Below are 18,417 nucleotides of genomic sequence, written 5' to 3' on the forward strand. Positions count from 1 at the left end.
CGGCTGCCCTATAATTGCTATCGGGCGTAGATATTTTAGACCCCCAGGCCGCCGCGGAAAACGTGACCTAGGCATTATTACTTTTTTTGGAGTATTTTGCGTTTTAGGGCTCATGTAAAGTGAATCCAAGAAAAAAATATGAAGTTACAGTAGATTCAACTCTTAAGAATAACTTATATTTACATATTGATTCATTACAAACACATAATACATATTAATTCGTTACAAGCACATAATACATACCAAACATAACGGTAGATCACTGCTACAAAGTGATTTGCATTAAATTTATGTACGATTAATAAAAATTGCTTTAAAAAATGTTATAGATTTCGATCGGTAGGCTCTAATATACACTGTTGTCCATATATTTGGAATAATTTGTTTCTTACCATGAAATGAATATGATTTATTTGATATATTCTTGATAGATAAAATATGTATCTCTTCAGAACTTTATAGATCAATCTAAAGAGTCGTCTCCATCACTAAACTTCACTATTTTGGCTCCTAATGGACGCGCAAACGCAACAATTTGACGTTTACCAATGCAATTTTTTTTCTTCGATTTTTACGTTAAAAAAAATGACGTATACCCTTGTTTGGTCATTTTTTCATTTTTCTGTACTCAATGACCGTGAAGGAACACGCAGGCGTAAAAATCGGCTGGAAAATCTGCGTCAAATATTCACGTCTGCGTCTCCCAAAAGGGCAACACAGACGTGAATATTTGAAGTGGATTTTTTTCAGTAATGCCTAGGTCACATTTGCTCTACGGCAAGGATACGGCGGCCGTACACCCCAACAATTGAGAGATACTTGCGGCGGCCGCAGAGAATCTGCGGTGGCCTCAGTGTCACCCTTAGCGTATCCCTATCTTTACAGGCCGTACGAGTCGCCGTGGGATGTTTTCATTTCTATGGTATTTTTTTTAATCATGCATCGCAGTTACATATACTGAATTGCACATGGATATACATTGCATTTTTACGAGAGTACAATCTAAAACAGTATCGTTTACATAATTATAAGTACACGTATTATGTCACATGTTTATCCTAAATTTTGTACCAAATGTAAAACAAAAGCAAAAATACGAAGGAAAAGGGGAATATGTACCTCAACACATATGCATTCAAAGTGAGGAAGAGAGAAGGAAAAGATGTAGAGAAAAGAGGTTAAAAAGGGAAAGGGAGATAGAGAGAGAGAGAGAGAGATAGAGGACAGAGGGAGAGGAGGAGAGAGAGGGAAGGAAAGTGAGAGAAAGAGAAAGAAAGGATAAGAGACCGAGAGATATAGTGAAGAAAGAGATCGAGCAGGAAAGATAGAAAGATGGAGAAAGAGAGAAAAGAGATCCCCCTTCTCTCCTCCCCCTTCTCTCCTCCCCCTTCTTTACCTCTTGGTAAAGAAGGGGGAGGAGAGAAGGGGGATCTTGCCAACAATTAAAAATTACATACAAATTGACGATAAAAAGATCAAAGTATGCATTGCAACATTGACATTACGAATAGTAATAATAAGATGGAACAAAAAATACATTGTAATCTTTGTATGGCTCACCTAAAAATCTTTTGGTAAGTTATATAAAAATGAATGAATGAGTATGTTTTCTTTTTTAACACAGATGGTAGTAGAAACATTAAGGGAGTATAATAACAACCTCTTCAAAAAAATATTTAAAAAAAACAACTAAATACAGGCGGATATAGCAAAGAAGCAAGATTTAAAAGGAGTAGTTGCAGACCTGCGTAAACTAATAGTGTTAAGATAAAATAACGAGCAACCAAAGACAATTTAAGATAATACATGTAATTATGAAATCGACAGTATACAATACGAAGAGTTAAACTGATAAATTGAGGTAAAGCGTATTGGAAATATTTACATTATGTTTCTACATTTAGCAATAATATAATTGTTCAATCCGAGATAGTTAATTGAATCTAAAATCTAATGCATTAAGATTTGGCGAATTGTAGATGTGTTCAGGCAAAGATTGCAATTTGAAAATAAATTATAAGGAATCAACTGGGATTTAAAAGAGGCTTTAGATAACTGGCAAATAAATTATATAAAGAAAGAAAGAAAAAAACATGGGAAAGAAATGAGGTTACTGAGGATGACCTAATTTGTATCTTGATACAGAAATTGAAGTTATAGTGAAGAAAAAATACATGTAATTCACAAAGATTGACAGTATTATGCTATCAAAAGTAGACGGACCTAGCAAAATTTAGACAGAGCTCTTCTCTTCTGTCTCTCAGAGAGGACAGGTTACACATTGCGAGAGCCTGACGGTTGGATTCATATCTTAGTCCTAATATTGTCCGCAAGGCACGTTTTTGGATTGACTCTATTTGAGCTTCCTGGTTTAGAGTTAGTGAAGAATGCCATACTACACAACAGTATCGTAGAACCGTTCTTATAGGACGTAAACACTGTGATCAAATCATGAAGTGGCATAGAGAAACGGGCGTACGGTAGCCTTGCGTTCTAGGTTCGCTTTAGTGATTAGACACGCCGTAGTCATGCCGTAGAGCGGCTCCACGGCGACCGTACGTCGGGCGTATGGTGGCTATGCGTTTATATATATTCCAGGGGTGAAGCGGTAGCATCAGTCTGGTCGCACGGTCGCCGTATGGTCCCCCTTGAGTCGCCTTGCGGGCACCTTGCGGCTTCCTTGTCTCTACCTTAGTATTTGTCAAAAACCAAAGGCCACCACAGGGACGCCCTAAGGCGACCGTGCTTCATCGCTTCAAAGGCCGTACGGCAGTCGCAGATTTTCCGTCTCTACAGGTTCAAAATATGCGGCTACCTTAACATATGTGACCGTGGGAATGCTGCGGCGGCCCTATAATTGCTGTTGGCTGAAGAACTGAAAGAAAAAAATCACGTCAAATATTCACGCCTGCGTTGCCTTTTTGGGAGACGCAGATTTTCCAGCCGATTTTCACGTCTGCTATTGAGTACAGAAAAAATGAAAAAAATTACCAAACAAAGGTAGGCTCTATACGTCACTTGTTTTGATCTTCACGTCTTGGACGCAAAAGACAAACAAATTTGTTACATACATGTACGCGGCGTCAGTTTCCTGGCCAGTGAGTCGTCATCTGGCCCTGAAATTTATTCTCTATGCTCGGGAGGATGGACCCCATAGCCTAAGACAATTTGAGGCCCGATCTCTATTGTTTAAGCCATCCATAGCGCCGCCCTTTCTAAGGCACCCCTAGCGAGTTTCGTTTTTTTTTAAATTCAATTATTATGATTATTTCAATTCGAGCGAATATGTGAGGGGGGATTGCCCCTACGCGGCGTCAGTTTCCTGACCAGTGAGTCGTCATCTGGCCCTGGAATTTCTATGATCGGGAGGATGGCCCCCATAGCCTAAGACAACTTTTGGCCCGATCTCTATTGTTTAAGCCATTCGTAGCGCCGCCCTTCTTAAGGCACCCGGAGGGAGTTTCGTTTTTTTTTATCTTGATTTTCTTAATATCTTTTCAATTTTGTCTGATTTTAATATTGATTGAGTTAGTAACACAAGCTGAATATTGAGATCATAATTATTTTTTTTCTTCATATTGTACTTCATTTTGCGATTTGTACTCAAATGAGCATGATGAAAGGAAAAATGTATATCATGCTTTAAATTCTCTCTTTAATGTCAATTTTATTTTGGAGTCATTTTTCTTTTCTTTTGGTCAAAATTTACAAAAGCCAGTAAAATAATTAGTTTCGTTCCTTAGGTTTCCCATTTTCATTCAAGACCGTCTTATAAACGATATTTTGTTTCTTGTAATCTGTTATACTGCATTGAAAATCTCATTTTGATATTGACATTGAAATGCTGAATTGAACTCATTGTTCCTTCTGTGAGAATGCATTTTTCGTACTTTTTGCCCACTCCTTCCTCCAGATTCGACTACTTTTTCATGGCTTATATTTTGCACGGTGTTTTCCGTTCCTTCTGTATCCCTAGTCTGTGGCGCCTGTTAGAGTCATTATCATTAGTACAACTGTCAAGGTCGCTCCAAGCCTGAACGTCAAAATGTCGTTTTTACATATTAACTACATCCGAGTTTTCTATGAATTATTGTCACCTTTCATACCAACAATTGCATTTACGATAATTGTCACGATCATTTTAGAGCCTTTTAATTTGGACAGTCCTTTATCCGTAATGCTGACGATAGGATTATCCCACATAGCACCACTTACATGTATATTCAAATAGAAATTTTGAACTTAACATTAAACAGTCAGTATTAAATTAACCAACTATATTTACTTGCGCGTTATCGAAATTGAGAGCCATTTGAGTCAATTGCATGATGTAATAGCCATGGTAAATGTCCATAGAAATCTGAGCATTCTTTGTAAGAAGGGTTTTAGAAATGAATAAATTCTAGAGAATATACATTAAAGGAAACCAAAACCTTCATACTAAGTTACTTTTATTGTAAAGTTTAAAAGATTTGAATAAAATCAGTGAAAATTTGAACAAAATCGGGCAAGGAATAAGGAACTAAGATGGTTGGTTGGTTCTTCGTTTAGATGGCGCTCTTCAATCTCAAAGATTATTTGCGCCAGTCAATTTCGTGTATAGCTTTGGCGTGGGCTTCTTGAGCTTTTTGAAATGACTAGTCACTAGAGGGCGGTATTTAATTTGATGACATCATCTGTGAACAACTCTCCCTGCCTTTAATTTCACAATTTTTTTGTTTTCTTCTTATTTATTTGTGTTCTTGATCCGACTTCATAACATGTGAAGTAGAATATCATTTTGCATTCTATATCTTGCTTTCGGGGGAGTACATTATCTCAATCACAAGAAAGAAGGAAAAACATGAAATTTGATGTACAAAAGGCATGGAGAGTTGTCCACAGATGATGTCATCAAATTGAATACCGCCCTCTAGTGACAAGTCATTTCAAAAAGCTCTTACTTCCTTATTCCTTGCCCGATTTTGTTCAAATTGTTACTGATATTTTTCAAATATCTTAAACTTTACAATAAAAGTAACTTAGTATGAAGGTTTTGGTTTCCTTTAATAAATCATAAACTGTATACAGTTTCCTCGGTCAAGTGTCTATCTTTCAAAATCTATTTTATTTGACCTCCCTCCGATCTAACGTTAAAGGTAACCATTAATTATAAAAAAAAAGTGAATGTTGTGGCACAAACTATGCTCCTCAATCATTTTTTACAACTTTATGTCCCTGTTCGTAAAGTATCAACGAACAAGAGCTCAAATGCCCCTTTGTAGCTACACCGCTGTTTACTGTACTAACCAATCCAGGGAAGAGTAGAAGTGTGTTAAAAATAATTGACAGGTTACTTTATATCGTTTTCCTTTACTAAAATTTAGAGCTTTAATACAGTACTTCTGAATAATTTTGTATATCATAATGACAGAATTAAAATACATAACATAAATAATTATGTTAACGCTTTATTATGTAATTCGTAATATGACAAACAAGGTAATACAAAAATGCATGGAGTATTCCCACTGTGTAAATAACCAACATATTCTTTCGATGATTTAGATACGGATAGGATGTATACATTTAATACAGCTTAAACGAGTGGAAATAGTAATGTCAAAGGACCATGAATCTGCATAATTATACTGGTGTCATATTCACACTATCTATCAATGGGATAGCCGATGGCCCCGTCATATTAAACCGCGGGCAATAAACTTACTGCAGATATTCTCTTGAACAAGCTATTTAGTACACCACAGTTTATATCATCACGTAATATGGTCGATATATTAGTCGCTTTTTTTGCAATGACGAACATCGTCATTTGCAATGACGAACATCGTCATTTGCAATGACGAACATCGTCATTGCCTTGTTTTCGTTCACGTTCTTCCAAATTAATATTCTTCTTCTTCCCAGGAAATCGCATTCGTTTTGCACGTAGTGTTTGTTATTCCTAGTTAGGTGCTTTCCTCATGTCCATTTCCGTTCAAATTTCATAGGCATAGTCTCTAGCATCTCATCAAGGTCACCTACTTTTCGATTTTCGAAATCACTCATGCATAACCATCGAGGCGCCATTTTGTCCGTTTCTGGTCCATTTTTGGGCCTTTCTTTCTTCCTTCCTATCTCCACTATACTAGATCCTACAAACTTCTAACAAAATCCTTTAGATAGTCTGAGAGATGTTCTTTCATTTGCGACGTATAACCTGACCTTCAAAATGCCATCTTCGAACTCAAAATTCAAATCCAAAACCGACTCCGTCAAAAATCTTTAAAATTCTTGAAAAGTGGACCCCAACAAATCTAAAACTGCCATAACTTTTTCATATAAATTCCGTTTTGTATTTAAATCTTACAGTATCTTTATCTCATATTTGCACATAGCCATGCCAAATTTCACGCTCCAATGGCTATGCACAAAATAAATAGCGCCCTCTAAAGTTCTGGGAATTGGCTTTCTTTCTGTGGCCGTATCTCCATTATGGCTTGGCAGACCGTACCCTTTTTTGAATTTAGATACCCGAAGATATCCCCTTTCAAGCCATATGCGAAATTATATACCCTATTTTTGACCAAATTTGAGAAAATTGCTCTCCAAATTCGCAATTTTCAAGAAAATTGCGAAATAACTTCAACTTGCTCTAAAATTGCGATCATTATACCTACAATAATGAAACTTAGCAGACACATGTATCAATATACGTGACAACTGTCTGCCAAGTTTGGTAAATTTCAATGACCTCAGCGCAAAGTTATCGCTAAAAATGATGAATTTACTATGCATTACGTAATAGCGTGTTAAATGCGTGCAGTACATTGCGCGCAGATGACAATGGTGTCAAACTGACCCTTTCGGATGATACCAAGTATGATATATGTTCACACACAAAATTGTGAGTTACTCGCATTTCAGACACCATATTATACTGTTTATAATTATGTTAGTATAGACGACCGTTGGTGCCAAATTGCCCGTCATTGCACGCATATCGTTGTGCCACGATTGCAGGTCTAGTTTTTAAATGTTCTCATTTTCCTGAGGTTAAGATGTTAATGAATTATGAAATTAAGGTTTATCTGTAATGCGTGATATATTTTTGATTGAAATTGAGAGTAACTGATGTGTTTATTGTTAAATGATAATATGACGTGATAATAAAATTGAAACATGTTCCAAAATGTGGACGCTTAGTTGATATTTTGTAAGTATTCATCAAACACATTATTGTTCAATGTCAACGTAAATAATGATGGCATTTCTATGTCGTTTTTTAACAAAATGTGATATTTACAAAAATATGATAATGAAATAAATTTTGCATTATGATGACCTAAAAAAACAGTATTCATATATGATCATACTGGGAATATCTTCTAATCCAAATCTTTATGGTGTCAATTTTGTTAAAAGCTTCTGTCTTAAGATAAGACCGAAAATTAAACGAGGTCACAAAGGAGGCAGGAATAGACGCACAAAATGTGTAACTGTAGATGATAAGTCCGAATGTCAACTTGGACTATGGAATGCCCGCTCTATCAATAGAAAAGTGCGCATGGTTTGTGATCTCATCATTTCTAAACAGCTGGATATCCTTGCCCTCTCTGAAACATGGCTATATGGAGATGATAGAGATAATAGCCCAATTGCAGATCTTTTGGCCACTCTTCCAACTCACACTTTCCTGCACATCCTCAGAAAGAATCGAATTGGTGGTGGTGTGGGTGTATGCTTATGTAAAAATCATAGAGTTAAGCAAAACATGCATCGATTGCAGGAGTCATTTGAATATATTGATCTTACAATATCAGAAAGTCGTAGAACGCCCCTTCGACTAGTAGTGGTTTACAGGCCGCAGAGAACTCAGAACCATCAACAGACAGCGTCTTTATTCATTCACGAGTTTTCATCATATTTGGAGCTCCTTGTGTGTGATCCGAGTAGACTTTTAATCACTGGCGATTTCAATTTTCATGTGGATGATGAGCAGAATAGGGAGGCCCAAGCATTCATGGAGCTGATCAGTTCTTTCGACTTAGTACAACATGTCGCAGGTTCTACTCACGAACGGGGGCATACACTAGACTTGGTCTTGTCACGTGCTTCGGATGACCTTGTCAGCAATGTAGCAACCACAGAATACTTACCATCCGATCATGCTGCTGTCACCTGTTCACGTACTGAGCACGAGAAAACCAGATCCTGTCAAGCTACGAATTACCACACGTAAAATAGATGCGATTGACGTTGACAAATTTTGTAGGGACATTCTTGAGTCAGAATGGTATACTCATCCTTCTTCTGACTTAAAAATTCTAGTAGATCAATATGATCATGTTCTTAGAGATCTTTTGGATAAGCATGCTCCCCTCCTGTCGAAGGAAATAACCGGTCGACCTAATGCACCTTGGTATAATGATGAACTACGAAAAGCTAAACAAAACCTGAGACGTTTAGAGCATAAAAAGCGATCTTCTGGGCTTGAGGTTGATAATCAGAACTTTAAGTTTTTTAGTAGCCAGTACTGTCACCTCATACGAGAAGCTAAGAAAAACTTTCACGTCAGCCAGTTCAGAGATTGTGATTCCCGTGATCTTTTCAAGAAAGTTCAGAAATTATGTGATGCTAATCAAACCATGGTGCTCCCTTCCACTGATTCCGATGAGTTGCGTTTCTCCCAATTTTTCAAAGAGAAGATAAGCCGCATCATTGATAAATTGCATCCAGTACCAACCTCTGCAGACTCACCTTCAGATGACCAACATGCTGACCAACGATCTAGTGTTGCATTTGTGAAGTTCACTCCAATTTCAGTACAGCAGGCAATTAAACTCGTTGCTGATTCTCCGTCATCTACTTGTGTACTTGATCCAATCCCCACTCATCTTCTAAAACGGTGCAAGAGTGTGATCGGTCCAATTATTGCACAGATCATCAATCTATCGTTTGATCAGGGACTGTTTCCTGATTTCTTGAAACATGCCCAGGTCAATTTACTTTTGAAGAAAAGTAAATTGGATGCTGATGACCTGAATAGTTATAGACCGATTGCTAATTTGAAGTTCATCTCTAAAGCTCTTGAACGTGCAGCAGCCTCACAGATACAGTGTTATCTGGCAGCGAACAACTTGAATTCTATCATGCAGTCCGCATATCGGAAAAATCACAGTTGTGAGACAGTTTTGCTGAAGGTTTGCAATGATCTCCTCCTTGCCTTGGACTGTGGTCAAGAAGCAGTTCTGCTGATGTTAGACTATTCAGCAGCCTTCGACACGTTGTCCCATAGCATCTTACTCCTTTGGCTGCGGAACAGATTTGGATTCAGTAGTGCTGCTTTTGATTGGATTGAATCATATATTAAGGGTCGTTCTCATTCTTTCGTCATTAGAGGGAAGACGTCGGCTAATCAAGAACTGCTACGTGGAGTGCCACAGGGCTCGGTGTTGTGTCCTATTCTTTTTACTGTGTACTCCTCTCCCCTTGAAGATATCATTAAGGCACATGGATTTGGTCACGCTATGTATGCTGATGACACCCAGGTGTATGCTATAGTGAATCGTGATGACTGGCCTAACGTGATTCCCAGATTAGAGGCGTGCCTGCAGGAGATATCATCATGGTCATCGGAAAATGGCCTGTCAATTAATGAGGGGAAAACAGAGGGGGAGAACAAACTTTAACAGCTTTAGTCAGGGAATCAACACCAATTTATTCTTATAAATGAAGATGACTACTGAAAATGTTATCTTCATTTATTCCATCAATTCCACCAAATAATTTGGGGACAGCAAATATATTGTACAAAAACTAAATTAATACTATTCTACAGGACAAACAAGAATACTAGAATGCACATCGATTGGAACTTATAGTAGTAAAAGAACAGTAATCACTTCTGGGCCCCGTTGCAGAAAGAGATACAATCGATTGTAAGTCCGATCACGTGTTCTACATGCGGAAATCTGGGCCCCGTCTTACAAAGAGTTGATATCAATCGTAACTTATTTGCGATTGATATCAATCGTAACTATGTACATAAGAGATAGGAGACTGCAAACTTGCGATTGATTGGAGGACTTACGATTGATTTGGATCGATCGTAACTCTTTGTAAGACGGGGCCCTGATTTCGGCTTGGAGAAGAAAACCTCTCTCTGTCACTATTTACAACAGAAATATAAGATGAGAATGTAACTATTCTCAAGATCAAGATATCTCTTTGAGCTGCATATCATATGTAGTTAGCTGCTTTATTATTGCATAAGGATACAAAAATCCTATTTTTTGTCTTGATAAAAATATAAGCACACACAAAACATACAATACTTTGGTAATTAGCACACTTCAATTATTAAAAAAAAATGTATTCCTATAACCTATAGAAAATACACCTGTAAATGTGTATAGAAAAACAGTAAATTTGTAATACTTTGGAACCCGACATACATACATGTAGTTAGTCAATTTCACATGTCCATGTTTTATTTATTTCATAAATGTTCAGCCCTGATACAAGATATAAAGAGGTACATTCAATTATGATATTCTAATAAATGTATCAAGTTAAGCTAGTCTCAAGACAGAAATAAACACTAACCAGTTCATACCCGTGCATTTTACTAGCACAATTACTGTATTCCTGCACAGCCTATGTTTGCTTCTCTTAATTAATATAGACATAGGGCTCCTTGGCTCCAATCAAATAGTTCAACAAATCACCAGAAACATTATGTCCCTTTCATCAGACGAATAAAAGGAAAGGACATATTACTCGTGACTTTTTGGATTCAAATCCCGTGTACAATCTGACAGTTTTATCAGTTCTCGTGACAACAGTAGTCATATCTTCTTACCATGCTGTTTCTTTGTAGCTTTCAGCTTTGCCTGTAAATGACTATTCCTCTGTTGTAGATCTTCAATTTTTTTTTGCTTTGCAACACATCCAAGGCAGGTAGCTTTCTCATCTTGAAGCTTGAAGCTTTCTCATCAATTTCTTGGTGCTCATCAAGAGTAGAGGATCCATGAAAGTCAGGATCTCCTGTCAAGTCGACGTCCTTTCTCTTCCGTTTACATGTTGATTTCCTCTTTTCTTTACTTGAAGCTGTCTCACTAACTTCTAGGTGCTCCTCAGCCGTAGATGTTTCATGTGAGTCAGGATCTCCTGTCAAGTCGACTTTCTTTCTCTTCCGTTTACTTGTTGATTTCTTCTTTTCTGGGCACTGAGGTCTTTCTCTTGAAGGCAGACGAGGAGATTTATGTGAAGACTAGTGTGCTGAGCTGTATCCCAGATTCATTAGGGACTTTTAGATTTGCACGTCAACAGCTTTGACTGCAACGTGTGACGTCATTTTAAGGCACTGCGCATGCGTTACGTCGTCTCAGTCGGCGATCGAGAATGCATCAACCTTGATTTTCCTAAATCTAGAACATACATACATATTGATATTTATATAGCGCCTTTACATGCCCAAGGTACTTGTATGCCGCGTGCGCATAAAATATACAGTTCATCAGGTAGACAAAGGAACATCCCTTCCCTGCTATTTTATAAAAATGTGTAGACCATGTGCCACACGCATATTCACCTGTTCTACACATTTTCAAATAATAGGAGTGAAGGGATGTTCTTTTGTTGAGGGTAGAATGAGGAACTGTATATTTTGTCCTCTTTCTTTTTTCGTGATATTCATAGTGTTACTTCCTGCATGCATAATTATCGTCGAGTGAAATCTAAAAGATTTGTAGTCAACATGGGCAGTTGAGTACGTTGACACGCATGATCAGTCGGCGTTCGTCGTGTTCTCGTCCACTCAATCTAAAAGTCCCTATTGTTGGGTCTGGCCCGGCCGCTGCACTAGGTTGTCCATCTCGAAAGTGATATGAGCAAACCTTATCTCCATACGTTGGTTCCCGGTTTTTGCCATTTGGACGTTTTCGATTTATCGCCTTTATCCATCGTCGACGGCCGTCTGCATCTTTATTTTGCAAAGGAAAAGGGAATGGTACAAAAGGTGGTGTGCATACGCAGGCCCCATATTTCAGGCCATGTCTGTCACACAATTGTGAATACCATTTATCAAGCTTGAATGTACTGTTCGAGCACCCAATAACAGCACAGATTCTCCCCATGATGATAGCCTGATTGTAAAAAGAGAGAAAAATATTTCATGTTAACACAAAGTATAATGGTTTCTATTTGGGCAGGAAAATATTTCTTCTTCCTTGGGAGAAAAAAAAATCACAGTCTCAATCCCCCCCCCCCCCCACCAAGAAAGGAAGAACATTAAATAATTGCCTTAATTAAGGTTAAAATCTTAATGACCATGCAAATTTACCAAATAAATCTGCCTTGTTCCCTATAACACATTCTAGCTGTAATGGAATAAACAGCCCATTGGCATTGCCAAGAGGACATCAGCACTGCTTATGATGTCACTGGGCAAGCAGGACAGTGAAGGTGAATTTACAGCTGGCACAGTGGCAGCATTCATTGTCATTGATTGAAAGAATTTTAACAGGAAGTGAAGTGAAACTACTTATTTTAGTCAATGGATAGGCATAACTAGAAGTCCAGTCCTTGTTATACAGTTTGTATACATTTTTAAAAATTCAAATCGGTCTCAGTGTCTTTTGTTTCGATTAAATAGACTAGAGATCTAGATCTAGTCTGAATTTAGTCATTCTTTTTCTTCACTTCAGTTCAATCAACATGATCAGGCAAAATAACAAACAAAATATGCGTACGCAGGTAAGTTTAGATCATGTAGGCCATAATTATTTTAAGTGATATACAGGCTGAACTAGCAGGGAAGAGCCTTCATATAATGATTTATTCTTAACACCGGTTATTAAATTTTAAAGTCAGAATCACGACCTTTTTTAACGATTGCCATGCGAAGCAGACGGCTTACACAAAATATACTGTATGGGGCAACAGTCGGGACACGGCATACTTTCGCCTCTGTGGAGGCTACTGCCGATTTCAAAGAAGAAAAATACTAAATCATTTGCTGACCACGTAATAATAACGATGCATAAACAAGGGTATAATTGTTTATTGTTGTGTTATGTTGTTCTTGAAATATATACACAGACTTGAGAACAGATCAATCTTCAAACTACAGTATAATTTCATAATGCTTTGATAAAGACTAGTGGGATGCACATTCTGCACCCTCCAAATTCTTGCACCCCTCAGGGTGCACATTTTACGTAGAATGCACTGAGTGCGCCCTATATGGAGCAGATTAGTACCCTCGGCCAACTACGCGTAATCTGCACCCCAAATGTACCCCTATTTCTTAGTGTGTGTGATAGATAATCAATTAGCAATGTCAATTCACGTAAGCAAAATGTGCCGTAGTGCTGCTTATGGGCTACACAAGATAGGAAAAATAAGGCGTTACCTTGATCAGGATACAACAGAAAGACTTGTCCACGCTTTTGTAATTAGCCATATTGATAGCTGTAATGGTTTATTGTACGGTCTGCCTGATACACTGATTTGTAGACTGCAGCGAATACAAAATTCTGCTGCCAGGCTCATTACTAGAACACATTCACGAGAATCAGTTTCCCTCATACTTCGTAATTTACATTGGCTTCCAGTTAAAGATAGATTAATATTTAAATTTCTTGTAATAGCATTCAAATGTCAGCATAAATTGGCTCCTCTCTACTTACAACAGCTTCTCAATGAGTATCATCCAATAAGGCAGCTTCGTTCTAGTTCAAGACAGTTGTTTGTCCCCCTTACGGTATCTACAATATCATATGGGCATAGAGCATTTCAATATGCAGTCCCTCAACTATGGAACAAACTTCCTATTAATATCAAAGAATGTTCTTCTCTTGATATATTCAAGCCTCCGTTAAAGTCTTACCTTTTTCAAATGTAATTGTGTACCATTCTTTATACAATATAATGTATTATACATGTACATGTAGTTTCAGTTTGGATATTCATCATGCTATTTTGTTCTTATCATTTCCTTTCTTCTGTACTCACTTCTTGATTTTTTCTATTTCCACAGCGCTTAGAGACTTAATTTGCGCTATATAAAAACTGAGTATTATTATTATTATTATAAGCACCTAAGGAGTGTCTACCCAAATTCAGATGAACAGTTGTATGACGTACATAATTAAACTGATGAGAATTATTTAACGAATCAAGCCTATTTTTAGATTTATTTCAAATCCAACTGAACAAATATTAGATCCCCGTCTTTTCCACTCCAATTGCAATCATATAAATACGTTTAGTACTAAAGAAGCCAGATTGACTCAGACTTTAACATTCAGTAAAGGTATTCGACGCAACAAGATTGTTGAGACAATACAGTCGGCCAAATAATACAGACAACACTAAGAAGATCATAAAAACGGAGTTCATGAGAATCGGACGGGCAAATAATGACGAAAGAAAACCGGAACAAATAAATGACGACATAGATATAGAGCCTGTGCGTGGGAAGCTAATGAACGGAAGACTTCAAACACAAATATTGATCTCGATCGGGCATCCTGCTCTTCGCAGACCTATGCTGTCGTCTAGATTTCTAAGATATTGTGACGTCACAGCGTGACGCTAACTATAGGTGACAATGAAAGGACTTATTTAGCCTGCAGTCCATTTCTTTCTGAACTATTTTTATATCTATATATGACGTAGTAGTGATTTGGAAAATGTTCATGCCCGGATTACACATTTATACTTCTATTCACAATCTAAATGTTCGTTTTACCTAGCAGTCGTTGGGTAAAGTTGCACTGCTGTCATTTAAATGATCTGAATTTACACAAGTCGCAGTTCTTTCCCATTTTCTTTGTAGATGACAATAAAAATATAATCACATTTCCTCTTCGTCACATGTTGAAAGTATGTTATAGATTATCAAATGTTTAATTTTTAATATCGTATAAAATGAATGCCTAACACACGAAACATGTGTAATCTGAAGTACCTTTTCAATGCAGAAGTATGACATTTAAATTTATTTGTTATGTTATAGTTTATGATTCTCTGTTTATGGGATCAAATGTGCCAGTTCTCTATCAATTAAATAGAGATGGACAAGTCAATATCATGGGGTGATGAAAAAATGATACAAGTAACATGGGGTATAAAGGCGTAGCTGGAATTCGAACCGAGTACATTTGCATTGTGTAGCGATTATCCACAAGACCACTTGCCTCACTGCTACTGGGGACTTTTAGATTGAGTAGACACGCATGCGTGTCCATGGCAAGCCGTTTTTACATTTATTCCTATTTCTTGATGTCAAGAATTGGGTCAAGAACGGCTTGCCATAGACACACATGATCAGTGGACGTTCATGCTGTTCTCGTCCACTCAATCTAAAAGTCCTATGAAACAAAACGAACACTCACAAATTATTAATCAATAAAATCTGAGAATGTATACTATTATCTAGATCTATTAGGAATAAATAAATGTCAAAATCGTTCCACAAATTGGGGTAAAAATAATTATTCCACCATTACGACCAGCAGTGTACAAACCATTATCCTCACATATAAAATACGGTACTAAGAAATCATCGGTGCTAATAATTGGGGCCATAGGCCGTAGTCATTTTATAATAGTAATTTACTTATTTCTACCTCTCTTTTGTTTTAATTTTCTTGCCATAATTATCAGTTGAAGCGTATCAATGGAAATACAGATAAATTACAACATTCACGGTAGAAAGAAAGTATGCGCAAGAGGGGGGGGGGGGCGTGTTGATGCCCAGATTCTTGCTTGAAAAAACGAAAGAAAGGCTCAGAGTCAACGGTCATCTTCTGGAAGGGATACTTAGCTAGACAAGCAAATGTCTCTGTGGTATCATCGTATACTTTGCCAGACTGACTTCTTTCCCTTGCCATGAACATATGCCGATGTCGTGTCAAAAATACAAAAATCTGTTAATTTTACATATTTACCGGGTGCACGGCAAAATTATGCTTTCCAGTAATTATCGGACGCATGATTTTGCCATAGCCATGCATCCGGTAATTACCGGAAAGCACGATTTTTAAATTTGCATAATTGCAATCATGGACCTACTACAAATGGACACTGATCGGTACTATAATATATTCATGCACCTGACTCTGTCACAAGTATCATAATTACATTACAAACATGCTTCCAGGCTTTGATCTCATCACGACCGCCGCCAGTCAGCCATAAAAACCCAAACTGTGCCTTGAAGAATCAACAAAATGCCTGCGCAAAAAAAAACTGAATCGCTTAAAATCACGGAAATGCATGTGCAGTTGTGGAGTACATGTGAATATTGACGTATATGAAGTTTTTAATAGGAAATTAGAAGTAGTTTACAAGAGACACCTCAAAATTTGGCTATAAAACAGATTTTTTTTGGGTATATACCTGGATGTAAACTTGACAGGTATTGATCATTATTTTGAAGGGAGATGCTATTTTTGGTAACATGTGTGCGTTCTCACATGTATTCTTTTCATGAAGAAAAAGTGTTTCTTTGACTTTATTTTGTATTTTTTGGGTTGTAATTCTGTTTGTACTACTACAAGGTATTTCAGACTGACATGTTTTGTTTTGTTATGCTTTATTCAATTTGTGATGTTGACATCTCAGGCTGTTGTACATGACGTACATGATTATAATCCAAGAAATAGACGATTCAACTTTAACTTACCAGAAAGAGTAGGTAGTATTGGAAATTCGTTTTATTACAATGCCATAAAACATTGGAATTCCCTTCCCAATGGTGTAAAAGAAATAGGAAACTATGATCATTTTAAGAGGAAATTAAAGGAATACCTAATACTTGACAGTCAGAGAAGAGAAGTGAATGACATGTTATATGTTTGAAATTTTTATTCTTCTGTCGGTTCATACTTTTTCATGTTGTATATACTTATGTTTTCGTACATTATAGAAATCCTACAAATTCATCATTATTTTCCTATTCTTCCTTCTCCTCTTTTTCTTCTTCTCCTTATATCATTTCTATCATCAGTTTAATGTTGTTATTATTATTATTATCTTTAATAAGTAGTTCTTTTAATTTTCTTATCTGTCTGTAAATATTACTATTTTAACTTATTAATTTTATACAATGTCTGTAAGGGACCCCACTGGAAATAAGCTCTCGAGCTTTCGTGGGTTATCCTGTTCAAGCTGACTTATTTCTGATCTGTTATTATTGTATATTGTTGTATGTTGGAAACTTGACGAATAAAAAATCAATCAATCAATCAATCAATCAATCAATCAATGTTGATATAATAAACAGAGTTAAGATTGACAAACTGATGCCTCATGCGAAATGTTATTATGTTTTGTGGAAATTTGTATGTATTTGTGTCGGTTTGTTTGCTTGTGTGTACGTTTGTGGTCCTGTTTGTATATTTGTAATATAATTTTGTTTAATTGAAATGAGCAAAGAAATGTTTTTGTCTCACTCTGTTAGTGAGATTGAGTGAGGATGCATGTCAGAAGTATTTATTTTAAATCGAATAAATGACTAACATTTATATCATTACATTGTCACACACATATACGCTACGGACAAAGGATAACAGCTTTCGTCTTCAAACTTTCAGGAAACTGAAATGAAATAAAATGAACTGAAAAAATATTTTACAATTGAGTGAAAAAGGGGATTTTGTCAACAAGTATCAGACTTCTGTCCACATTATTCACAAATCAAAATAAGCGCCCTCTTTTGTTGGCGTTTTGAGGTATCAAATCACATCACGTGACCTTGCAATGTACATCAAAAGAAAGTTCATTTATTACCCTTGTGAATGATACATAGTACAATAATGTAGTACATCCCCAAAAAATCTGCATTTTTTGGAAAATAAAATGTTGAACAAATTAACATTTACTGCCAAATAACCTCAGCAGTTATTAATATCTTACTAAAAAACTGAAAATATAACGGTCAAAAACGTGTACCAAATGCCACTTTTTACTATTAAAACTTATGGCAGGTTTATAAATGTTATTTTACGCAAGTTGACGTTTCAGCCCTATTTCGCGCATGCAAAAGAGACCAACCGCCCCTTGGATGTCACAGTTTGTCAGAATGTTATTATTATACTAAGATCAAGTTATGTTTACATGTAATAACATATACAATTCTTTGTACACTGCACAGTTCGTTTATACAATAAATTGGACTGTCTTTTTAACCCATTTTTTTTATATAGGTTTATAAAGCGCCAATGGCTACACTCGTGGCTCCTACGAGCGTATATCGCATTTCTACATGGCATTTTCGCACATATTAAGCAACCGTACGCAACCGTAAGCAACCCTACGCCAGACCTACGCAAGCGTACATAACCCTACGTCAGGCCTACGTAATTGTACGTAACCCTACGCCAATTGCCTACGCCGTAGGTACGCGGTGCCTACGCACAGGATACG

Source organism: Strongylocentrotus purpuratus, unplaced genomic scaffold (genome assembly GCF_000002235.5).
Source record: "Strongylocentrotus purpuratus isolate Spur 01 unplaced genomic scaffold, Spur_5.0 spur5_scaffold_8, whole genome shotgun sequence".
Taxonomy (NCBI): domain Eukaryota; kingdom Metazoa; phylum Echinodermata; class Echinoidea; order Camarodonta; family Strongylocentrotidae; genus Strongylocentrotus; species Strongylocentrotus purpuratus.